The sequence below is a fragment of the Cavia porcellus genome, unplaced genomic scaffold, assembly GCF_034190915.1.
Source record: "Cavia porcellus strain 051 isolate PalLab524CR breed Dunkin Hartley unplaced genomic scaffold, mCavPor4.1 scaffold_18, whole genome shotgun sequence".
Lineage (NCBI taxonomy): Eukaryota > Metazoa > Chordata > Mammalia > Rodentia > Caviidae > Cavia > Cavia porcellus.
The window spans coordinates 70,202,208-70,225,909 of record NW_026947501.1 but is presented as its reverse complement, the minus strand read 5'-3'; the positions used below and the strand labels follow the sequence as shown (position 1 = coordinate 70,225,909).

Sequence of the window (23,702 nt, the reverse complement as noted above, 5' to 3'; positions counted from 1 at the left end):
GGTCAGATCTCTGTGTGGCTCAGGTGGCCTTGGTCAAGAAGGCAGATAAAGGCCATAGGAGGCTGGTGGTAGAGGGCAAGGAAGTGCCATGGGCACAGTAGATTGGGGCACAGATGGAACTGGTCCTTGACACATGGGGGCTGCCTGGGGATGGGGGTTGTGGTCTAATTCAGAGGTGTTGAGAGACAAGGGGAAGGGGCAGAGGGAAGCCTTTGGTGACCAAAGCTCCACAGGCTTTGGAGAAGAGCTGGTGGCTTTGCAGATGGGGACATGGAGGCCCAAGGTGACCTCTCTGCAGTGATCCCACAGGTGAGAGGTGTAAGCCCAGTGCCCTAGGTCTTCTGCACTGTGGCCTGCTCTGGTCCAACTGCTAAGGATGGGGCCATGAGGTCTGAGGGTGGGTGGCTTCTGGTTTCCTCAGCATGGTGCCAAAGATCAGGTCTGGCATCAGTCGAGGAGCCCAGTCCTTTGTCACTGCACCTAGGGCCCCTTTCAGCCATCCCACTCTGTTGTGTTTGCAAAGTATTCTTTATCTGACCATGGGGGCCGCTCTTGATCAGCAAGTTGTCCATTTCCTCATCGCTACCTTGGCGAAGCTGGTGGTTCAGAGCACTTCCTGCAGAAACCTGCTGACCCTGTGTGCAACTGCTCTTAAATAAGTGCTCTGAGGCTAGGATGGAGGACAGTAGTCATTTTGCTTTATAGGCCATTGTTGTGACACTTGAAAGGTGACAAATTATCCGTGACAAAATTTCTCATTTTGAAAATTGTGCAGTTTTTCTTCGGTATTCAAGCCTGAGGATAACCCAGACCCTTACAGAAATGGTGTTGCCCTTGCATTTATCTATGCACGGTTGATTTTGTGCTTTAAATCATCTCCAGAAGACTTACTGTGCCTGATACAGGCTCCATGCCGTGCAGAGTTGTGACACTGTCTTGTTCAGGGAGGAATGGTAAAGAAAAGGTCTGTGTGTGTTCAGTACGGATGCCATTAAAAAAATGTGTCTGATTCCCCAGGTGTGGCGGCCACAGCCACTGAGGGCTATTTTATAATTTTATAACATCCTTGGTGTCGAGAGATCAAGGTCGCAGTGCTTAGGGTAAGATGTCATGGCGCCTGCAACTTTCAAATGATTCATAGAAAGAGACACATCCGTGAATCAGTGTGTCCTCACGGTGGACAGAGCAGATGCAGAGAGGCGCAATCAGATACAGATATCAGGGCAGGTGTAGCTGTTCTTCTACTTGTACTATTTTCCCTAGTTTGAAAACTTCACACAATACGGCGTCTTCAAATGTGTTACTGATGGCAGAGGCATCTTGAGGTGTCAGTTGCTGTGTCCCCCGGTCTCTTGGACCTGTGGTCTTCACCCTTCCAGGTCTTGGTCACCTTGAGGAGGAAGGAATCGCTCACGCCAGTTGTGTCCTGGACGGCCTTGGGGGTGCAACTGGAATTAGAGGCGGAGGATTTTGATGAAATTCATTCTTCCCCTATAGAGAAATTATTATGTTTCGAGATTGTGCGTTGACCAGTTTTCCTTCAAACTTTCATTGTCTTTTTTCTATTTTCCTTAAAGCCTTGTGGCCTCTGAAAATCACGGAAGTGGTTATTGTAACTATTCAAACAGGGAGGAGAATAAGGGTCCTGTTGCTCCCATTGCTCCAGATCTGTCCCTGTGGATAGCCGGTGGTCACGGCACCTCCTGGGTGCTGTCCTGTGTAGGGACATGTGCCACATGTCAGATGCCCGTGCACGCCTCTGGGGCATGAGGGCTGTCCGCCTTGTTTGGGCTGTTTGTCCTTACCACCCAGGAGGACTCAGGAGAGGTTACTATGTCTAGGGAGCCCTAGCTCCGAGCACTGACCTCTCGCCAGTGTAGTCATCTGATTCTAAGCCACCTCCTCTCCTCTTTCAGATGACACTGGGCACCACCGTTCATGTTATCTGTGGTGGAGCTGGGAGTTGAGGAGATGTGCAGTTTGTACTGTGGAGGGCAGGGAAAGTGTCCTGGGAGAGGCAGACACCTGCACAGAGCTTGCAGATTGGGCAATTTTCTTGTTCAAGTATTTCTTCTAGTCTCAGGGCCCTGGGCACTTGGGAAAACATGGTCACTGCTGTCCTGGGGCTCCAATTCCCTGGCTACTTCTCCCCCAACACTAGCTCTGATGGACTGCCTTGAGTTACCTAGGAAGGGCCAAGGCTGAGTCCTCTCTCCTTTCTAGGGTCCAGAACTAGCGACATGTCTTGGGGGTGACAGGCAGGAGCACAATCCCAGGCTGGAGCCATGCAGGATTTAAATGTGGCCTTGGCCTGGTCTCTCTCTGGGCACAAGCTTTCCTCCTGCCTCATGGGAGACACCGTTTCCTACAGCTGGGACTTACTAATGTGATCTGCACATTGTCTGATTGGTGCTGAAGAGGCTGTGAAACCTGCCAAAATGGGCAGCATCCTTTGCCATGGGCAGCTCCCCTGAGCTCTCCTACCAAGTCAGACTGGAGGGGTGTGGGCTAGTCTAATCGAGGGCCCAGGGATCAGAGGCAGTGGACTAATATTCAGAAGCATTTTCTATGAGGGAGAAGAGTGGGTTGGAAACTGCGTAGTGGAGCTATGGGATGTGTCCAGGGAGGAGTGATCAGTGTCACTTATTAGTGGTAAACATCACTATTAGTTGTCACTTATTAAGCATAAACATCTCTCGTAGTGCTTGGCTATTAGATGTCTGCATGGCTCTGCAAGAATATAAATGTCACTGGATTAGAAGTAAGCATGTGGCCCCCTCACAGAGGCATGAACTGAGTGGTGTAGTAAATTTGTGAAGGCAGAATGCGTCCAACGAAAGAGTCCACAGGAAAAGGCAGTCCTGCTCCCAGAGCACTGTGGGACTCGGTACTCTTTGGGGTTGAGTTACCAACATTTAAGGCATGTGAAGATTCTGTCTGCCCACACCCATGACTGTTTTACTGTGTGCTTCTGGCCTTTTGTATTGAACAAGTTATGAAGAGAGTCATTATTGCTTCCATTACAGCAGGCTCTGTATCTTTTTGTTACCCGCAGTTGCCTACCCTCGTCTGCTGTTTTCTGATGGCTGGATTTGTATGGTGATGCCACTGGTACTGGTGGTGGCTTTGGTAAGTATGGTAACAGTGGTGACAGCTGGAGATTGTGGTGGTAGTTAATGGTGATAAGGGGGTGGTAGCAGAGATGAAGATGTGGCAGAGTCAATAGGGCAGTGATGATGGTAGTGGTGATGTACATGTGGTGAGTGGTGTTGGTGGTACAGAGGATGAAACTTACACACAGGGTGTGTCATAGACACTTTTAAAGTATTATTTCAATCTATTACCTCCTCATAACAATCTTTGGGGTAGATACCAACTCTTGTCCATTTTCTGGGCAACCTGTTATAGTTGATTCATTGTGTCAACTTGAGAAGTTTAGAAGCTTAGCTAATTCAGCAGTTCCACATCCTAGGGTGTAGAGAACATGCCCTAGGACAGCTGTTAATGCCATAGGATGTTGGAATGGTTGATTCATTGTGTCAACTTGAGAAGTTTAGAAGTTTAATTAAGTGACTCAGCAGGGGGCCAGGGTCCTCACTTTGTAAGCATCTTGAGCTTGTGCAAGAGAAGGGCAGGAGATGGTGTGAGTTGTATACCTACCTGAGGGTGGGTAGCCAGCATACGATGTAAGCGAGAAATAGAGGCTTGTTTTCCCTGTTTTTGCTGTCTTCCACCACCGCAAACTGTTGACCTCTGTGATGCCACTCTACCCTGCAGCCAGCTGATTATGGACTGAAACCTCCACAAATGATGAGTAAATGAACATTTCCTTCCTTACTTTTGGGCATTGGGTGTTTTGTCTCAGCAGTGAAGGAAAAGTAACTGACACACAACCCTGTTGGACTCAGCCACACAGTGCATGCAGAATTGAGATTCAGAGTTCCATAGGCTGGCTACAGAGTCTCTGCTAAACTCAGGTGACCCAGTACAATCCTTGGACCATATCTTAGTCAATTCTTCATTGCTGAGACACAATGCCTGACTCCCACAATTTAAAGGAAGAGGTTTTTAGAGGATTTAGTCCAAGACAGGAAGGCATGGTGAAGGAGGCTGGTAGAGGAGAGCGGCTCACAGCATGGCTCCCAGGAAGCAGAAAGAGGAGGGAGGAGCCAGGAGGAGATAAATTCTTCCAGGCCACATCCCCTCGACCTACTTGTTTTGACCAGACCTCACTTTTTAAAAGTCATTGCTTGGGCCCCCAAAATCCAGTCATCTTCCAGAAGCCCCACTTCTGAATATATGAGAATTTTGGGACATTTTAGATCTTAGCCACACAGATCAGCTGTATCAGGTCACCTGGCTGCTGGGCAGGAGCACCCCACTGGGCTTGTGTTAAAATGCCCTTCAAAGTCTCATGTACTGATAGGTGGAGTTTCTGGGAGTAGCTGGATCCTGGTGTGTGCTCCTGGAGTATGAGTGTGGTAACTAGATTGGTCCACTGGTTGGTTTGGGATAGTCGTGGGTGATGGAAATACTGAAGAAGGAAGCCCTACCCTGGATGTGAGTGGCATCAACCAATAGGCTGGTAGCCTGGGTGGAATATAAAGGGAAAGAAGAAGAGCAGGCTGCCACTTCCTGCCTCCTGCCTGCCCTGCCATGGACCGTTTGGCCTCCGTGATGCTTCTCTGCCGTGCTGCCCCACCCTGGAGCCAGCTGACTGTATACTGAAACCTCTACAAACCATGAGCTGAAATAAACCTTTCCTCCTTTAACTTGTGGGAGTTGAGTGCTTTATCCCAGAGTGTAAGGTGAGAAAGACACACCCATTCACTAGGGAGAGGCCAGCAGGAGAGTCAGAGTGTTTACTAGGAGGTTGTTGTCCGGAGATAAAAGTCCGAGAACAGTTGCCCTAAACCTCTGTGGTTCCGGCCCACACGGTCTTTTATCAGCTTTGGGTCTGGCTTGTGTGACTGTGGCCTTGCCCCCAGGGAACTGTGACAGGCCCAGCATCCCCTTCAGACAGGTCTTGGGCCTTGCTGGGCAAGGTGTAGGTGCTGGACGGGAGGGTGGGTGTTTCTTGCTGTTGCGCGTGTGACCATGTCACCTGGGGATTGTACTATAACTAACTCAGTGGTTCTTATGTGCAGTTAACGTGGTGCCAGTGCTCCAGAGTGGTTTCTTTGTCTCTGATGCCTGTTAAAACCATCTGAGCAGGTCGAACGTGGCTCTGCCCCACCAGCGTGGGGCGGTGGGGGGGACCAGGATGGATTCCACTGCCTGGAACAAAGTGGTGCTCCCCAACTCCTGCCACTCCCTGCCAGCTGCGAGATGCATGCCTTAGGGACCACTTCGGGGTGTCCAGCCTCCCTGCTTGCTGGTAGGGCAGAAGTGTTTTGCCAGCATGTAAGTTTCAGAGATGTGACCTGTCTTGCACCCTTCCTTTCTCTTTGAAATGGGAAATAAGCTATAACCATACAGAACATGACAGGGATGTGTTCAAAGAAATACGTCACCAGGCGAGTTTGTTATGAGAATGGTAGAGGGTGCTGTAAAATCTAAGCTGGCCACAGCATCCCTGTGGTGATGTACGGTAGCTGTCCAGTGTTGTGGCTTGGGCGGCCCCCAGGGGCCTGGGTACCTCCAGTGGCTCCTGAGCTGTCGGCTGAGGAGAACTTAGAAGACTTCTGGCTGCGGGGCTGGCAGGGTCTTCCTGGGGTGGGGAGATGTGAAAGTGCAGACCTCTGGAGGCTGGGGGGAGCCCCTGTGCGGCTGGGGAGTGAGGTTTGTGCAGGCCAGAGGGAGGTCTGAAGCTTGGGACAGTCCCTGGTGTGCCTGCCGCTTGGGTTTTCAGTTGATCCTATGAGGAGACACTGTTGGTGTCAGTGCCTTTGATCTGGACCTGGCAGAGTGTCGCCTGCCTTACTGAGGTCTGCTGTTCTGTGTGTCCCTGTCCCAGAGGCTGTGGCCCCGAGTCCCTGACCATTGCCTCCTGATGCTTTGCAAACCCTGGACCGCCCTTCTGCCTCTCCCCAGGCTGTGTCACCAAGGCCATTGTTTGTGTCTTCACTTGGCCAGGTCCCAGCTGACCTTGCTAGGCTCGGGGCAGGGACAGATTCTGTGGGGCTTGGGGCTTTGGTTTGGTTCATTTGCTTGATGGATGAGTCGGCTTGAAAATAAATTGTAGACACATGCATGTGTACACACACGAGTTGCATGTGGCTTCTGGAACCCATTTTTGTTTTTGTCTTTTTGAGACAGGGTCTCCCTATGCAGTTCAGGCTGGCCTTGGGCTCATTTTGTATCGCAGGCTGGTCTCGAACTTGCAACTATTCCCTTGTCTCAGCCTCCTGAGTGCTGGCATTGCAAGTGTGAGCCACCACACCCAGCTTAAACCCATTTCTGTAAACTGGCAGCTTGAGGTAGAAAGGCAGGAGGCTGAAGCCAAGGTGGGGTAGGGTACGTTTTCTGTGCTGGCTCCAGGCTGCCTTCGCTGTGGGTTCCTCATGTCAGGCCCCACTTCCCCCTTCGCATGGCCTCCTCTGGGTCTCTGACTCGCGGGGACACCTGTCAACCTGGGTTAAGGGCCACCTTCGTCCTGCAAGCCTCATCTTAACCAAGGACATCTGCCACGCCTCTTCTGAGGTTCCACTGTGAGGACGCGTGTATTCTGGGGACACTGTTGAACCCGTACATTAATACCTACATTTAAATATTAATAGCTTCACTGAGTTATGATTCAAATACCGGAGCACCCACCCCTTTGAAGTGTGTAACTCAGCGGGTTCATGTGTTTACAATATGCTGTTCATAGCGATCGCCATGGCGTGATTCCAGAACACCCTCATCTCCCGAGAAAGGAAACCTACACCCCCGCTTCCTCGCCACAGCCCTCGCCAGCCGTGGATCGCCGGTGGTAGGCACTGAGAAAGGGGGAATCGTGCAGTCTGTCAGCCTCTTGACTGGGTCTCTTCACTTTGTGGTGTTTCAGGGTTTATCCATGTTGAAGCAGAGAGCAGGATCTCATTCCTTTTCATAGCAAATGATCCTGTGTCATATCTATTCCATGTTCCTGTGTATGTGCACGTGTGTGTGGTGTTGCATCCGCTGCCTGGTCTACCCGTTCACGGCTGACAAGCATTCGCATTGCTTCCATTTTCTGGCTGTTTTGGATAAGGCTGCCGTGGACATTTGTGCACATCATTTGTGCACATGATGGTGTGTGTGTGTTTCCGTTCCTTCTGTGATACACTTAAGAGCTCCATCATAGGTGGCACTGTGACGTTTTGAGGACATTTTCAGGAAGCAGCAGTGACTGGCTGCACCAGTGGCACACATTGGGGCTGGTGGTCCCCTCGCCTGCCAGTGGCATGGCACTGTGCTGCCTCTGCGGCGTGGCTGACCTGGTGCTGAGAGGCATCGTCCTTGACTGCTGGGGCTCTTTGAGGCTGCTTGTGTGTCTTCTTTGCAGAACCTGGGTGGATCCGGGCAGGCTCACTTCTGATTGTCTCTATGCTGTCACTTCTGGAAGATGAGTCTGAATGGTGTCCAGGACCTGGCTGGATCAGGCCAAGTGGTCTTGGCCACCACTTGCTTCTGCAAAACCTTTGTTACATTCATTTGTCCTCTGATTTAAAAGTTGAGGTGCTTGTAAGTGGACTTTAAGGCATCCCTAGAGCTACTGAAGCTGTGCCCTGGGCAGGTGACATGTGCAAGGCCAGGGTGGCGATAGCCTGGTAGGGGCTGAGCTCAGGTCGCACAGAAGTGCAGGGTATCAGGAGTGACCGACTTCTTGGTTTCCAGGGCCTGTGAGCAGAAACGACCGGGTTTCCAGCGGGCAGTGCAGGACCTTAGGCCGGGCGTGGGCCCTTCGGAGGCTGGGCAGCACTCTGCAGCGTGCTGGTCGTGTGCCAGCTTGGCTGTCAGCCCTGGCTGTCGAGAATCCTGTTTACCTCGTGGAGTGGGGGCTGTCCAGGGTGGAGGGAGAAGTGGCTGGAGGAGGACGACGGCCACTGCCAGGAAGAAGGTCACATGAGGAGGGGAAAAACTACTCTGGGAGGACATGGGAGCTGGTGGCTGTAAGAGGGAGGGAGGCGTCCTCTAGGCGGACCCCAGGTTTTGGCCTGGGTGCCTGATTGAAGGTCATACTCACAGCTCCAAGAGAGGGAGAGGGGAAGGGGGAGGGCACGGGAGGAGAGTGGGGGGAGAGGAGGGGAGGGAGCTTTAGGAAGACAGTGGATTCCAATATTCTGATAATACAGACAGTGCTGGGCACTATTCCCAGTGCTTCACATGGGGTCCCACATAGAATGCCTGCCAGACCCTAAGAGGTGAGAACCATTATTATAAAGAAACTGGTGCACAGAGAGGGTAATAAACTGACCACACAGTTAACTCGGCAAGCCTGGAGGAAAGTGAGCTGTCCCCACCATAGCTGCTGTATGTTACAAGGCTGGACGCCCCGCCTGTTGCTTAGTTTTTACCTCTGGTGGCTGTCAGGGCAGAATGGAGAGGTCCCCACCTTACTTCTTGGAACCTGTGGATTAATGATTGGAACCTCTCAGATTGACGTGATGGGCGTCCTCCCCAGGCTAGATGAGGCTGGAGGACAGTGATGCAGCCACACCCGAGTGAGCCAGCAGCAGCAGGGCTGGGGCCAGGGCACCGAGGGTTCGCCCTGCATCCTAGAGGGTGTGGAAACCCACCTACTCCTTTACTTCGGCCTGGGGATGCTGAATTTCGACTTGGGCCTCTGGAGCTGGGCGAGAATGTCTGTCTGTCGCTTGGTTTTGCTGTACTGGGGATTGAACCTGAGCTACATCTCTAGCCACATTTTATTTTTTGAGTCAGGGTCTCCCTAAGTCACTAAGTTGCCCAGGCTGGACTGCAGCTTGGGATCTTCCTGTCTCAGCCTCCTGAAATGCTCAAGTGGCAGGTGTGTGCCCCTGTGCCAGCTTCTGTTGTTCCATGCCACCCACTGTGCGTATTCCTTTCAGCAGCTGCAGGGTACTGATATAGTGAGGGGAGCCCACCTGGCCACCTGGGGAGACTGAGTTTGATGATACCCCGCCCTGCAGCAAGATGGGGCCAGGAAGACTGGGTGCTGGGTGGGACCAGCCTGAGTCATCATGTTCTGGCCCCTGGTCCCTTGTACCCCATTTGTCGGTGTCTGTAGGGAGGAGGGTCTCAGAGCAGGAAGATGGGCCAATGGCATCTGAGCCCACTAAGGGTTCCCAGATGTGGGCTGAGTCTGGTAATGCAGAGGGGAGATGTGTGGGAGCTGGGGTGCAGGCAGGAAGGAGGCAGGGCCTGGACTGGGGAGGGGTGGGGCTAGGAGGGGCAGGGTGGTCTCCTGGGGATGGGGGGGTAGGGTGGGCCTTCTGGTTCTCAGCATGGCTTTCTTCTGTGTCCTTCATGAAGACAAATACCGTCTTTTGTTGCGCCCCCTCCCATTCTGTGACATTTATTCTCAGCTCCTGTGACTCAATTATAGTCAGAATGACCATCCAGTTTTACCCGATTGCGGTGTGCTGCTGGTAGATGGGAAAGAATGTTAGTGCTTTGCCACCTACCTCCCACCCAGCAGCTCTGGGGGGCTCTGAACCCCATGAGTTACCTCTTAGCCCTGGCATTTTGGCCACCTGAGTGTTGCCGGTGTTTTTCTCTGACCTGATTTCTTCTCTGCTTTCTTGGCTTCCCGTCCGCCCCAGCCTTTGTCTGGAGCTCGCCACCTTCGCTTTCTGAAAATTCTCTTTCTAGACAGCCTCATTTCTTTGACCCCGCATGGAAGTGCCTTCTGATCTTCAGGGTTGCAATACTAATGAGCATGTGATGTGGATCTTTTTTCCTCCTAGATGATGGGATGTCGCCATTTGTGACCCACTTTTAGGCAGCGGGTATCACAAACGTCTTCCCTTTCCTCCTCGGCTGGGGTCTGCCAGGAACCAGCGAGCCAGGTCCCATGATCTTCCTGTTAGGGCCAGTTCTAGGAGGGCAGCTGCTGACCAAAAGTAGCCCACAGCGGGCACTGGCCACTTCACTGAAACTACCAGCAGCTTTCTAGGAGACGGTGTCTGTAGTGGGTTCTGGAAACTTGCCATTGTGAGTGTGTGCCGTCTTTGTTCATGGTAGTGACGATTCTGGCCTGTGGGCCTCTCTTCTGAGAATTGCTTCTGTTGTATTTATACGGCTTTTCTGCGGCTCCTCCTTGCAGAAGCTCTTCCCCTGCTCTGTTGTATGCTGCAGGTATTTTTTTTGTTCAGCGTGTGATTTGGTGTTTTTGCTTCCTGATGGTTTGGAGGACAGAACCTGGAGACTTCTGCTGGTCTCGGATGCTTAGCTCCTTCTCCTCCTCCTGAGAGTCTTTTCATATTTGCTAGTGGGAGATGTGTGACTGCTCTGTTTTCCTTTGAATCTGGGAGCCTCCTGCAGCTGCCTGCCTGTAGCGGGCAGGCGCTTCAATTCGGCTATTGAGAAGCGCTTTGTATCCCCATGGAGAGGCAGACACTTCTGCCTCGAAGTTTTCAACATAAACTAAAAAGAGGGACTTCTTGTGGGAGGATGACAGGTACTCTCTGGAGGGGCCCAGATCATCCCCCCACACCTGCCTCGTCTTTTCCTCCAACCCAGACGTGGTCCACCGCAGCTCCAACCCAAGCCATTAATTTCCAGAGGTCTCCACGCATCCCTGCATCCCTCTCCGGCCGGGCCTGTGCGGGGATCCCTGAGGAAGGAAGGAGGGTGCCTGTCCCCAGGCCTCGAGAGTCTTTCTCATTCCACAGACCCATCCTGGATCTGTAGTCATCCACCTGGAAGCAGGTTGGCAGGCATATGACCCCGTTTCCAGCCACTGTCCCGCCTCTCTGATGGAAGGTCCTTGGCTTCCAGGTGCTTTAAAGCCAGCTGTGCCCTGGTAGGAAGCCTGGTGTCCACAGCTGGGGCATTAGGCCAGGTTGAGCATGGTCAGTCCCCTCTCCCGTCATCCTCCCGGCTGGGCAGAGAAAGCAGGAGACCGGGGCTGCACGTGGGAAAGGGGCGGCCCTGCCTCGTGGCGTGATTCTGCATCGCTGCAGCCTTGGAAATGTGGCCCAGATAACTCTTCTGAAGTTGCAGAAGCTTTCTTCTTTCAGAAAAAAAAATGATGCAGAGAAAGAGCAGCTGCACTGAGAGCTAGTGCTGTTACTGCCAGTGGAGCTGCCCCGGGAATGCCTCCCTCACCCCGTCCCATCCTGGGTGTTTCGGCTGGCGCTTGGCAGGGTGGGCCTAGCATGCGCATCGGGGTGAAGCCAGAGGTGCTGAGAGCCTGTCCAGACATGGCGCCCAGGCTGCTGTGTCCGCAGCTCCGGGAAGGTGGTGGTGCCGCAATTCCAGCCTGGAGAGCCTGGCTCTGAACTGTGTGACACTTTGTGCTGCTGTCTTATGAGCAGTAGGAAAATGGGGATGTTAGTCTTAAAAAGCTGTTATGGAACATACACACCAAGGTTTTGTTTGAAAATTTGATGATTCCCATATTGCATATTTGTAGTTTCCTCGTGTAGTTCTGTATTTATATGGATATTTCTGCTTTTCAGAGCAATTTCAAGTTAACTGGTTTCCTTTGGTTTCTCAGAATGTTCAGAATCTATTCCACATCTTAGCCTGTGCCTGTTGCCTAGAAGCCTGGGCCCTTAGCTATGAATTGTTATAGGAAATGCACTGGAAATGCACTGGGCTGTGGGCACCGGCCAATGGGCATGGCCCCCCAGAGGCACCCACAAGTTGTGTGTGCTGGGATGGCCATGGCCAGTGCCCTGGGCCAGGTACCTGGGCAGTGGGGCTGGGAGGTTGCCCAGGTGGAGTTCAGAACCAGCTGCTGCTGTCAGAAGCTCCCATGTGGAGATGGGTGGCAGCCTTGTATTTGCCTCTGTCCTCCAATTTGCATCACAGAGGCTGTGCCCTTGGGTCAGCAGGATGCCCGGGGGCTGAACTCCAAAGTTCCAAACAGATGGCATTGCATTTAGTTTTGCAAATCATAGTAGAAGGAGTGCATGGCAGTCTGCTGGGTGCGTTGGCATCTGATTTAAATTTTTAGATCAGAATTATGGACTCTGTTAGGCACCATATTTTAGTAAAGCAAAGATGCCGTCAATTGTGAGGCACATCGGTGCTTTTTACCACCAAGGAAAGGGGAAACTCTGCCAGTGAAGCGATGACAGGGCACCCTGACTGCAGAAGTGGCAGGAAGTGAAACTGTGTGTGGCCGGTCGCTGCCATATGGTATCACTTACGCATTCCTGGTTGGCAGAGCATTTCTTTTCCTTTTCTCTGGCTTTTTGAGGTAGGGTCCTGCTCTGTAGCCTAGGCTGGCTTTGAACTGGCAGTGATCTTCCTGCCTCATTGTGAGGGCTGCTTTGTGCCTGGCTGGCTGGCTCTGTACTGGGGACCATGAGGAGAGACGCCAGCTGCTGAACCCATTTGCTTGCCAGAAGCATGGGCAGGCCAGGTGTTCTGAAATTCTGACAGATCACCTTAGCCACCAAATAACTCCCGAGCATCCACTTTGTGCCAGGCTTGAGGGCACCCCTTGGGGGATAAAGCCACTCACAGAGCTGAGTCTTTCCCTGGCAGCAAGCGTCCATCTCCTTGACGGTCTCAAACATCCCTTTGCAGAAAAATTTATGTGCAGAAAGTTTTGATGGCCAGGTTGCTGCCTCATTAGGCCTAGGCTGGGACCCAGGGAGCGACAGGCTGACCAGCACCCAGGGGACCAGAGCAGCACTGCAGACCAACAGTGGAGATAAGAAAACCTCAGCTTGAACTAGCATGTGTCACCCAGCTCATGTTCCATGGCACGTTGGTTGCGGGATATGTCACGAGTATTTCCATGGTTTCTTCTCCCCACCGTAAGCGCACACCTGCATAGATCCCACAGGCTTAGGGGCCCTCGGTGCTGCAGGTGGGTTTCTAAGGGGGAGACCAGAGTCTGCTCTAATTCCTCCGCCCACCGCCATGGCCCTAGAGCCCACCTGTCTTGCTTGAAGCTCACCGGGAGCTCTGCTAGGTTGGGCAGGTTCCTTTGCCGCTCTGTAACTTCTCCGAGCAGTGCCTACTTTTTAGGTTGTTGTCAGGATTAACCATAAAGTGCTAAGAACAGAGTTTGTGGCTGCCAGGGCCGGGTGGGTGGTAGCCGTGCTGGTGCAGGTCGTGGGAACTAAACAGCCCTAGAGGCTGAGAAGGGGGTACTGCTTTCCCCAACAGTGTCACTGAGCAGGGATGCAGGCATGAGGCGTCTGTATACTTTTTGCTGCTGAAGACTCAACTTCATTATCCCAACTCTGATGTGAATCTACCCGCCTGCTGTCACCAGAAACAGCTTCCCAGCACACTGGCCCGGGCCTGTGTCTCTCTGCTCCCGTTTCTTGCCTGACTTCCTGCCATTTGGGCTGAGCAGCGAACCCCTTTGCCACCCTGGACAGGGGAGGAGGGACCTGCCCGCCTGCTGTGGGCTGCGTTGTGGAGTGGCAGATGCTCTGGGGAAGGCCCCTGGGGAGGCAGGGTTTGAAGGGTCTGGAGGGACAAGCTGGAGTTTCCCAGGCAGAGAAAGGGTGAAGGGCTGTCGGGTGAACCAGCAAGGCACTGGTGTAGGTATGTTTAGGGTGCCGTCCATGGGTCACCGCTGAGGGGACAGGGAATTGGGAGTGGATTTGGACAGTAAATGGGTGATGATGGAGTGCCACTGCGCTGGCTGGACAGCTCCCTCACCATGGCTAGGAGCTGGGCGTGGCTCCTGGGGACACTGGCATCATACCAAGTCTCCTTGTGGCCCCCTCCCTGTACTGCCTCTTTCTAGCTGAAGAGCACCCTCCCTGTGGGTTTTCTATTTCCATTTTTCAAAGGATGGTAGACTTCTGACAGATTCGCTGCCTAATTGCACAGGGCACAGAAGGCGTCCCATCAGTTCTGTAGCTTGTGGATCGAGGACTTGGAAGGGGACCAGCCTGTTCTGTAGTAAATCCCTTCTGGGAGTACAAACTTCACATCCCGGGCAGTGTTTCTTGCCATGATTTTGATGGGAAAATGATGGAATTATTAAAATAACAGATGCAAGTACAGGCCAGGAACCATAAACTACTCTGTTGGACAGGAGTCCACTGCCGCCTGTCCCTTGCCTTGACCCTCGTATTCTTAGCTGGAGCAGGTGTTTCTCAAGCACAGTCCCCATCGTCTCTGTGGGGCGTGCAGCGGCCGCTTCTTACCAGGGCCAGCCAGGCGTGGCTCTGGAGGTGGGCCCTGAACTCTTGCTGGGTTCTGCCCACCATGTGTAGTGCACATCTGCTCTGCACAGGCCTGGGCTGGGCTCTACATTGAGTGAGGGGTGGCGTCCGGATTGAGCTGTCAGCCAGTGTTTCACCATGTATTTCGGTGGACCCAGTGCCCATGTTGCTGCATGAGATTTTAGGTTTTGTGTAGACAAATATTTTACCTGTGTGTGTTGGTGTGTATGAAGGAAACTGCTTGCTTAGGTTCAGTTGAATTAACATGTATTTACATATGTAGTTATTTCAAAGGTAAGTCTAAAGGGAAATTTTAAGTGACGATACGCTGCAAAGTGGCATGCAGGGTTTTGGGGGTGGGGTGGAAGGTTACCAAAAGTATTCCTGGTAAGTTAGGACAGTTCATTAGAGTCACCACGAGATGTCCCGGCAGATGAGGGGATGCTGGCCTTGTGGCTGCCCATGCTGGCAAATGCTGTCATTCCAGCTGATTTGGTGACTTTGGTGACCATGTGAAGTTTATATTTGGGCTTTATCCCCTGTTCCGGGCACACAGATAGCTCCTGAAAGCCTCAGAATCTCTGAAGTAATAAGGGTCTTTGTGTGCTGGCCACTGTCTGGTGTCTGGTGGCCAGGTCTCTGGGTAGCTTTGGGGTGGCAGGGATTAGTGCCCCATGGCCCAGCCTCCAGGAGAGGATTGGGTGGGCTGCTCACCAGTTGCCCGTGACAGGACCAATCAGGTCTAGGGCTGAATCCTCTGCACAGGCTCAGTGGACAGCTGCAGAGGCCTCTGGGCAGCTGACCCTTGGGTGGGGCTGGTGTGCTATCCTCCCCTTGTGTATTGTGTCTGTATCTTTTGTTGTATCCTTACATGTTACACAGAGTGGTTCCCTGAGTCCTGTGAGCCGCACTGAGAAATCAGTTGACCCTGAGGAGGAGTGGTCAGCACAGTGATCGCAGGGATGGCAGTCCTGGGGACTGAGCCTTCAGCCTGCAGGACCTGACACTGTCTCGGGGGGATCTTCCCCACTGCCTCATTGCCTTCAGCTGGGAGCCCCTTAACAGGTGGCTCTAGGGGCCACAGTGACAGGGACACTATGGGCGACTGTCATCGAGGGAAAGGCTGGCAAGTGTCTGGGCTGTGGGGCCGTTTAATCCTGGTGCTGCTCGAGAGCCCGAGTAGAGGCACAGACCGAGATCTAGGCAGGAAGTGGACGCGCCGAGGTCTCACCCGTCACCTTCACCACCTTGCTGTGCAGCCTCCGGGGTTTCGAGGCTCCAGCAGGCTCTGCGTGGACGGCTGCAGCCAGGAGGCTGAGGGACCTGGGCTGGAGTGGGGTGTGACAGCTGCAGGGGTGTGACAACAGCTAGTGAGTGGGGGAGCATCATGGTGGGGCGGGGGAGGTGGCCAGGGAAGGGGCTGCGTGGGCCAGGAGCGGTGGGCGTGCAGGGTGGAGCCAGGGCTTCTAGGTGGAGAGGGCAGCCTGGACCACAGCACGGGCACTCGAGGGGTGCTGTGCCCAGGGGTCAGCAGGCAGTGGTCTGTGAGGGAAGTCAAGGGTTCTGGCTCTGCATTGTGAGGCTCCAGACCTTGAGCCTGGTTTTCCCGTGTGTAGACTGGTGATAACAGCAGAATGTATTTCTTGGGGTGGTGAGGTTAAGAGAGGTAACGCATGGAACCCAGAGACAGTGGGCCCTGTCTTCATTCTTGGCTGTGGGCTGGTGTGGCTGTGTCACAGACAGGGAGGGAGGTGACAGGGCCGAGTGCTTGTATCATGGGCCAGAGAGAGTGGGGACAGAGCTAGGGTGTTAGATGGGGCTGGACAAGGCCCAGTCTCATCTCTGTGGCTGTCAGGGAGCCACTGCGTGGCTGGCCATGTGTATCACCTGAGCACACCAGAGACGTGCTCCAGGTGTGGAGCCAGGTGTCCTCTGTTCGGAGGTGTCAGGGCTGGCTGGATGATGGGGGGATGCCAGGGTCTGCTCTGTTATGCAGAAACTGGAAGCTGAGGTAGAGCCCTGCATTTGCACCGGGGTTTTGTTTGCTGTAGCTGTAGGGCGATTTCCTGGAGCCCAGAGGTAGCCCACTGGCCGGGGGGAGGAGGGAGGACAGAAGGGTCCCTGTATCAAGGTTGTGGTGGTGCATGGCGGAGTGCCCGCTCTGTGCAGGTAGCTATTCCTGGACACAGAGACGCTCAGCTCAGCAGATAGCACTGAGGACCTGCTGCGTCAGGCCTGGCGGGGCCGAGGGATGTGCAGGCGGCAGGGCCTCTCTTGCTGCCCTTGAGAAGTTCCTGCTTAGTGGAGATTTCAGTCAGGGAGCCCTGACTGCAGGGCTCATGTCTGGGCCCTGGCCTTGGCAGCTTCTTCATGCCTCTTCCTCTGTCAGGAGGCTGGGTGGGGTGATGACATCGCCCCAAAAGAGTTATGAGGGTTTCTGAGCTAACGCACCCTGTACTAGGGATAGTGCTTCTGATCTTGTGAGGCCAGGACAAACACGAGAAGCCCAGAGCTATTTTTTTTTCTGGTACCAGGAATCAAACTCATGACTGTGCGCTTGCCAGGCAGGCATTTATGCCACTGAGCTAAATCCCTGGCTGGAAGTCCAGAGCTTTGCACCCAGCCGCAGACATCCAATTCTTGGTCTTGCACCTGTGTTTTCATCATGATGCCATGTGCGTCCTTGTAGGCATCCCATGTAGGGTGACAGTGATGCGTATGAACCAATGACGACCATCTGCACCACAGTCAGTGTCAAGAGAGCCCTGCAGGACAAATGTGCCAGATTTGGGGCTTGTGTTGAGGGCCCTAGGAGAGCCCCGCAGTGCGCTGAGGGCCCTAGGAAGCAGCCTGCGCCTTCCAGGAGGGCAGAGTGGAGAGGGTGCTGCCAGCCAGGGCAGGTGCTGTTGACCCACGTGCCCAGGCTGCCAGTGGCAGTCACCTGGCTGCTTAGAAAATACTATGGGTCAAAGCAGGTCCTGCACCGTGGGCAAAATACATAGAACATTAAATCTGCAGACTAGAAACTAGACAGAACATAGAACATCTCCTGGACTGTCCACATCAGTAGTGTTGGCTCTCATCACATTGTTGACAAACAATCTCCAGAAGTTTTTCACTTGGCAAAACTGCACCTTTGTCTGTTGAGCAGCTCTTCACCCCTTCATCCAGCTCCAGCGTGACTTCTCTAGCATCAGTCCTCTTGTGAATGTCTTATTTTACACGTCACTGAGTCCCCAAGGCTTGCCCTGGCAAGCATGTGTCAGATCTCCTTGCTCTTTAAAGCTGATGTTCCTTTGTGTGTTTGTCCCTCATGCTGCCCATCTACCTATGGACATTCATGTTGTGCTTTGGGCTGAGTGGTCCCCTGAGTTCATATGCTGAAGCCCCCAGTATCTTAGCGACTCTTTGCAGAAGTAACCAGGCAAGATGGGCTCATTATGGCCCATTCAACCAGACTGGCCTTGTAAGAAGAGATCAGGACACAGACATCCAGAGAGGGACGACCGTGCAAGGACATGGGGAAGATGCCTCTCTGCAAGCTGAGGAGAGAGGCTTCAGGAGGAGCTGGGACCTCTGGCCTCCCGAACTGTGAGAGAGCAGCTTTCCATTGTTAAGGCCACACTGTCACTGGTGTTTGGTGGTAGCTACTGTGATTAATGCTATTTTGACCAAAGATGTGTACGTATCTTTTGGAGAATCTGACTTTTGTGTTTTGGAGATTATATATATATATATAAAACCAGAATTGCTGGTCCATATGGTTTTCTATTTTAGAAATGTTTATTTATTTTTTTGATACTAGTGATTGAACCCAGGGCTTTTGCTCTGAGCTACATTACCAACCCATTTTAAAATTTTTTATTTTGAGATAAGGTGTCATTGAGTTGCTACATTGTCCATTGCTACGTCTGCCTGGTTGCTGATTTGCCATTCTCCTGCCTCAGCCTCAGAGTGTCAGGATTACAGGTGTGTGCCACCACACCTGGATTCTCTGGGTGTTTTCTTAATTTTGCATCCTCTTTCCCTTGTTCATTGCTAGTGTGCAGGAATAGTTGATTTCGTATACTGTCTTAGTTACATTCTTGTTGCTGGGACAAGATACCTGAGGCTCACAAGTTAAAGGAGAATCTATTTCGGTTTGTAGATGTTTCAGTCCACAGTCGGCTAACTCCAAGGCAGGGTGGAATGGCAGAGGAGCATCGCAGGGAAGAAACCGTTCATGGTGTGGCAGGCAGAAGGTGCCATGCAGCAAGCAGCAGCCGCCGCCTGCCTTCTTTCTGTCCCATTACATTCCATCTAGGCTACAAGCCTATTGGTTGTTGCCCCTCATACCCTTAATCCCAGTATCACACCCTTTATCCACATTCACACACCCTAATCAGCCACCTTCAGAAGCCCCCACCTGTGAGATCGGAGGCTTGGAGGGAGGGCATCTGGTACAAGCTATAACGGACTAAGCTGATGTAGGGCTACATTGCTCAACTTGTTCATTAGTCCTAATGGTTTCATTTTATTGTAGTAGATTCTTTAGTGTTTTCTATCTAAAAGAAATATAGTTTCACATTTTCTGTTCCAAACTGGATATCTTTATTTCTTTTTCTTACCTTGGTGCCCTAGCTAAACCTCTAGTCCACTGTTGAATAGAATTAGAGAATAAGCATCTTACTCTTCTTGTTCCTAACCTTAGAGGAAAGCACCCTGCCTTTTAGCGTCAGGAAGGTATTAGCTGCCTGTGTCTCCCGGACCCTGAATAGGGCTAGGAAGTTCCTTTGTTCATTCCTCACTCTTTGAGTGCCTTCATGTGAAAAGCCATTGGATTTTGCCCCATGCCTCTTTCTGCATCGATTGACATGACCGCAGGGATTTTACACTTTTTGTTCTATTCATGTGCTACAATAGGATATGGATGCATTTTTCCACCTTAAACCCACTTTGCCTTTCTGGGATACATTCCACGTAGTCAGAGTACATGTTTGTGCACTGCAGGACGTGGTTCCCTGTGGATGTGTGGAGGCTTTTTCCATCTTTGTTCACAAGAGATCCTCCTACAATTTCTGTTCCTCAGGATGTCTTTGCGCTGAGTTGGGAAGAGTTCCTTCCTCTTCTGGAGGAGGTCGGTGTTGATTCTTCTTTAATTCTTGGTAGAATTCACTGCTGGGCCATTCGGCCTGGCTTGGTTTGGCATCTGGGTTGTGGATGTTCACGGTGTCACAGCTCTCAGTGCTTTGATGGCCTTGGAGCTGTACTGAGTTGGAGCAGCAGTGCCCATAGGGTCAGGGTGTTTAAGGGCCATAGAAGTTAGAAGATTTGTTGCCTCATGTTTGTAAGCAGTGTCTCTGATCCTCCTCCTAATTCTCCACTGGACACCAGCCACCAGGCTCAGATGGGCAGGGCCCCACCCCTCGCATCCCACAGCAGCAGCCTGTGCCACAGACAGGAGAAGGGAGAGGAGAGCGGAGGACAGGACAAGTGGAGGGAGCAGGGCTCCCCTGCAGCTTTCCCAGGCCCTGTGTACTCCCTGGGCTGCCGGAGAGAGAAGGGGTTGAGTGGCGCCACCATCCCTCCGAGCAGCTTGCAGAGTGCTTGCTTTGTGACATGAAGCAGAAGTGAGAAGCTAGAAGAGACCAAGAGGCACGAGTTTAAATAAGTAAAAATGACATGAAGGGAAACAGTCGGGAGGAAGTCACAGGATGTGACCTGCACTCAGGGTGAGATAGGGCACAAGGGGGCAGTGTCCTTTTCTCTTCCTTTTCTAGGTTTATTTTTATGGCACTTACTTGGCTTTTAATCTTTTTTGTTTTGTGTGCTGGACCTTGAACCCAGGCCCTGTGCGTGCACGCTGTGCATACCCAGTGCCTTTTCACATTTTTTGAGGTAGGGGTTCACTAAGTTACCCAGGCTGGTCTTGAAGTTGCAATTCTCCTGCCTCAGTCTCCTGAGTGGCTGGGATTACAGATGTATGCTAAACTCAGTTTATATTTGACTTTAAAAATGAGGAAATGATGGCTGGGCCTCTTCCCCATGACCTTCCCAGAGCCCGAAGGCTGAAATGATGAGTGGTTTCCCTTTAATGCTGCTCTGTCTGGGCTGCTTATGGCCAGCAAGGACACTGTAGGCACCCGGTCAATAGGGTGGTACTGGGGGAGCTCTCCGTTCGGTGCAGAAATAGCATCTATCTGCTGGCTTCTGCAGGTGAGGGCTGGGGAGGGACCAGTGTGTAGGTAGGAGTGTCTCTGCGGCAGGATGGAAAAGGGACACAGTGAGGCCAGGCAGTGGGCAGGGACTGGCTGCTGCCCTCAGTTTGTGGAGGGCTCAGGAGGAGCACAGTCAGTGTTTGCTTGGGAAGCAGCAGTGCAGGAAGGGCGCAGTGTTCGCTTTGGACACGGTCGCTGTACCTCATTCCGCGTGGTGCGCTTGGTGGTCAGGGTGGTCTCTTGTGATGGTAGAGAGGTGTGGCCCCTGCCACCTTGTGTTGCCCCTGGCCATGGGGCCAGGCTCAGGCTGCAGTGTGCTGAGGGTCTGGGTCCTGTGCACCTGACTCCTCTCTCCCTTAGCCCTGGGCTCCTGGGCAAGCACTTTTCCTTTAGCAAATCTCACTTTCTGAGCCTGCAAGTGGCGGGAGGAGGTGGCCACCGTTTCTGAGCATCCCCTGCCTGCCAGGTGTTGGACTGAGGCCATGCTCTGTCATGTGTCTTCGGGTGACTTTAATAATCTTTATTGCAATTGCACCTTTATGTTTTTCTTTCTTTCTTTCTTTCTTTTTTTTTTTTTTTTGTCTTTTTCTTTTTTATCAGTGCCAGGGATTCAACTCATGACCACACACTTGCAAGGCAGGCGCTTATGCCGCTGAGCTAAATCCCCAGCCCCCTTTATGTTTTTCTTGATGCCCAGAGGATCCCAGCAAGTAAGAGAAACCCGGTTCTGCACAGTCCTCTCCAGGGCTTCTGAATCCCCTTCCCACGTAAAATACTACATTCTCACAGTGGACAGAGTCTTGGAGAAGACTGGGGAAGAGAAGACTAAAAAGTCACGTATTTCTCTGCCTCTCCAGAAACAGTGGTGGCAAAGGCCCGCTAAATGGTCCTCATGTGGGCTCCAAGGCTTCCCCTGTAGGTGGTCCTACCCTGCCCCAGAGTGGAACCCAGCCATATCCATCGGCCAGAACCTTATACTGATCACAGAAGATGAGAGTCCTGCACACCAGTGTGGACAACGCAGGCCCTTGGCGCCCACGTCTAGTGAAGGCCTTGGATGTAGGAGTCTGGCAGGGGGAGTCTAGCAGGGCACCCCAGTAGCTCGGAGTGGGTGCCCCCTGAGCCAGCTGCTCTACTTGGGGGTTTTATGGTGAGCCCATCATGAGGCATGCCCTAGATGTGTGTGAAGAGATGTGTGTCCTGAGGTGACCCCCTCCAAGAGGGGATAGCCAGGCAAGTGGCTGGAGGAGGTCCTCAGAGTCTGTCCACTTCTGTCTGGCTCTGCTCTCTATACATGGAAAGGCTCTCAGAGCAACAGGGCCAGTATTCCCTGTCTGTTCTCACTACATGATGGAGGTGCGTGCTTCTCAGAGCTAGCGTCTGGGGGTGCTGGAGTGGCTTTTATGCAACAAGTGTCCCCCAGTCCTGGAGGCCGGGAGCCTGGATGATACTGTCAGAGGGCTGGGCCTCCCGGGGCTGTGCAGGGGACCATCCTGGGCCTCTGCTGCTCCTGGTGCTCCGTGGCTCACAGAGGCCGAGTCCCAACCTCCGCCTTGGTCTTTGCATGATTTCTCTTGCCTCTGCATCCTCAACTCTTCAGATAAAGATGCTGATCACTGTGGGTGGTAACTCCGGGACTCCATTTCCTGGCCATTTCTTTTTTTTTGGTACCGGGGATTGAATTCACAACCTTGTACTTACCAGGCAAGTGCTTAAAGCCACTGAGCTAAATCCCCAGCCCTGGGACCCCATTTCTCCTTCATTATTTCCCACAGGCCCAGAGAGGTCACTCAGCAGGTGCTGGGGCTTTGGAGTTCAGCTCCTGTTAGGGGACTGGTGATGTAACCTTTGAGCATGCCCGGGCATTTTCACTGTCCCTGATGTCCTTGCGAGGCTGTGGTTTTCAGTGGGTTTGGAGCCATGGTGCAGCCCTTTTAAATATTTATCTTGAAGCCCATGTGAACATTCAAAAGCATGTCAAAGAGAGGGGACAGGGCTGGCCCCTGCTGGGCCGTGTGTGTGTGTGTGTGTGTGTGTGTGTGTGTGTGTGTGTGTGATTCCGACATCCTACAGGGGAAGTTACAGTTGACTGAGGCCTTAGGGAACAAAGAGGAGGAGTGGGTGGGAGGTGCTCACACAGAAGGAGGCTCCGGGACCCTTGTGAACCATCGAGACCATACAGAAGGCATTGTTCAGGGCCCGGTCCGTCTCTTGATGAGCCATTTGCATTAACTCTGGTAAAACTTACAACAGCCACTATTGTTCTCCGTTTTTTGGAGGAGTGGGGACTGAAGCTCAGAGAGGACAAGTCACCTGCTCCAGCACACACAGCTAGTAAGTGGCAGAGTTAGGACTCTGTCTCGGACAGACAGACCCTGGCCAGGGCGGCCTGAGGTGCTGCAGCCCCAGCCTCAGAAGCTCAGAAACTTGGGAGTGTGGGGTCCCACCAGGGCACGGAGGGCTCGTAGCTCTCACGAACAAAATAGTTGATTCGCTGCTTCTTTGTTTAAAGTTGTACTGTGCCTCTCTCTTTAGCTCTGCTCAGGCTCTGGGAGCCCCAGCTGCCACGCGTGCTTGGGTGGACCTCAGAAGCCTCCTTGTCCAGTTACTTCAAACTGAGCGATGTGACTTTGTGACTTTGGTGTTAGGGTCCCGGGGGCAGTGTTCTGTCAGATCTGGGACTGATCCCAGGGCCACCTCTATAAGCCGGGAATGAGGAGACCACAGTGGGACCCCGAGCCACAGAGCCCTCCATGTCTGCAGGTTCAGACCAGCAAAGGGGTGCCGCACTCCCATCTGGCTCCCCAGGAGCCCCAGCTCTGGCCCTTGAGGCTGAGCAACCTGAGGGATTGCATGGATGCTGGCCCTTCTTCCCTGGCAGAACCAGGCCCCAGAGGAGTCTGGGGAAGGTAGTCGGGGCTCCTCAGCTCCCATGTTCAGGCAGCACCTCAGGTGCCCTCTGGGGTGATCTCCTGGAGGCCCATGAGTATGGCCAGGGGCGGCGCTTCCTCCCTAGAGCGGCTGGCAAGGATGCAGTGTGAGGTGCAAGTCCTTTCGGGACCTGCATCTGGTGTGACGCAGGCAGCGCCCCATGAGTTTGCTGAATCCCGGAGCAGGATACAGCAACCCCTCCACTGTGGCCTCTCCTTTACCGTGGTTCCCCCACCCTGCTGCTGTACCCCCTTGCCTGGTGCTCCTACGTCTGCACCGCATGTCTTCACTGCATGTGAAGAAGAGCCTTGTGTGGCCCTGCTAG

The 23,702-nt window shown here is 52.9% G+C and overlaps 1 protein-coding gene across 10 annotated transcripts in view; it reads left to right on the top strand.

The window, feature by feature from the left end:
• Positions 1-23,702, top strand: part of Jakmip1 (janus kinase and microtubule interacting protein 1) — a 109,086-nt gene that overhangs the window by 20,441 nt on the left and 64,943 nt on the right. Inside the window, exon 2 of one of the 10 annotated variants that reach the window (XM_063230190.1) lies at positions 3,056-3,129. The exons of the other annotated variants lie outside the window; for them this stretch is intronic. The gene's annotated coding sequence lies outside the window, so the exon portion shown is untranslated. The remainder of the gene's footprint in view (positions 1-3,055; positions 3,130-23,702) is intronic. 10 annotated transcript variants of the gene reach the window in all.